The 1,761-nt window shown below is 42.2% G+C and overlaps 1 long non-coding RNA gene across 1 annotated transcript; it reads right to left on the minus strand.

Moving 5' to 3' along the window:
* Nucleotides 1-370: 370 nt before the first annotated feature.
* LOC102212908 (uncharacterized) lies at nucleotides 371-1,369 on the minus strand. The gene is made up of 3 exons (XR_312576.1): nucleotides 1,343-1,369; nucleotides 545-622; nucleotides 371-397 (listed from the first exon to the last, which is right to left on the minus strand). It is a non-coding gene; the product is annotated as an uncharacterized LOC102212908 (long non-coding RNA).
* Between the last annotated feature and the right edge of the window lie 392 nt (nucleotides 1,370-1,761).

The raw sequence follows: 1,761 nt of genomic DNA on the forward strand, positions 1-1,761 counted from the left end.
AGCAGCTTTTTGAGTTTGATTCCTGTGTGGTGATTTTTGCGTTTGGGTCCTTCTCCTGCCTGTGTAACATAGTTAAATAGAGTCGAAGTTAAATCCCGCTAAATGGGACATTGGCGCCACCTACTTTTAAAAAGTCACCCTGCAACATTCACAAAGGGCAAGGGATTCTGGGTAATCCTCAGAATAATAGAGGATTCCTGCGAGATTTTGTGCTGATTGCCCACGACATTAGAAAGAGAGCATTCTAACCATTGCCTTTTTGTTGTGAATGCAGACCAGAGAAGACACTACACAGAGGTCACACCTGCATACAGCCGAAACATGACATGTTCATGTGTACCTGAAGTTTGAGTCCTCACATCAGAGTAGACGGCTCGTAGATCAGCAGGATATTTGTCTGGAATTTACAGACATTCATAGAGGCAGTAGTTTTCAGCCTTCAGTAGTACAAGCAGCCCTTTTAACATAGATTTAAAGAGTACAGTATGTGGCTACATAACATGCTTGTCTTATTTTGATGACAGCACACACAGTGACAGCCTACCTCTCCTGTTGGCTCTCTGTTTGATCGTGACATCAGCATAGGTCACATCCACAGGAGGAGGAGACGGGTTTTTACTTCCTGAGAAGAGAGGAGGGGGAAACACATGAACGTGATTGTGGTGACCCTCAGTATGTGTGAAATCTGTGTTTAGGACTTAACTTTGTGGTCCTTGTTGTGTTAGCCAATGTTGGGAGACATTATCTTCAAAAGTAACTTATTACTTTACAACATAATTAAACATTTATGCTAAGTGTTACTTACTGAGAAGATTAGCTAGTTAGAGTTTTTGCTTTTCCAAGACAATCATTTAGCTTGTTGACACTAACATGTTATTACAGACTCAAGTACTCTGTGTTGGATATGATGGACTCTTTGAAGAAACGTTTTTAATAAAATATACTTATTCTAGGAATCAGCTGGAGCTCTTCTGCCTTGCTCTACGATAAATCCTAAAGAAGTGAAAGGTGATGAAATGTAATGTCACCAATGTATTCTTTTTACACTACATAGTGATATCTTCCTCACTAAAAGAATAAACTGAGACATAGTATAGCTTTATGTGTCAGGGGCGGCCCAAATACACATTTTATTTTGGAAGGTCACAGAGGAAATTGAAGAATCACTGAGCAGCATCACTGGAGTATTCATTCAAACCCACCATGACTGCATGTTTGGATGAGTAAAACCCACTGATCTGGACAGAAGTGACCCAGTCAGTTCATTTTTATGTAGGGTCAGAAGGTCAGCACAGTAATCAGATTACACCTGTTCATATCAGGTGAGTGAGAGCTTTCATACCTTTAAGTTTCCAGCAGAGGAACAGAAACAAACCCAGAACCAGAACCAGGAGAAGCCCAGAGACCAGACCTGCTACAATGGGGACCACGAGAGAGGGAAGAGGAGGAGGAGACGGAGAACTACAGGGAGGACACGTAAGACCAGTTTCTACAGGAGGAGCAACGTTTGTGGAGGTTCTTGGAGAAGGACAGTGAGGAGGAGGAGGATGGATGATTTTGGGAGGATCTGCAGGAGAGATGATGAAGATGGTTCAGTCAGTTTATTATCAGGTCACAATGTTACATCATTTTTTAAACAGGAAGTGATGTCTGTGTTCTGACCTCTGACCCTCAGAGAGCTCTGAGGAGACTTTCCACCCTCATCAGTAGAACATGAGTAGAGACCTTCATCAGCCTGCGTGATGTTAGTGATGATGTGCT

This window comes from Pundamilia nyererei, unplaced genomic scaffold, assembly GCF_000239375.1.
Source record: "Pundamilia nyererei isolate P.nyererei 1_Seehausen unplaced genomic scaffold, PunNye1.0 scaffold02196, whole genome shotgun sequence".
Taxonomy (NCBI): domain Eukaryota; kingdom Metazoa; phylum Chordata; class Actinopteri; order Cichliformes; family Cichlidae; genus Pundamilia; species Pundamilia nyererei.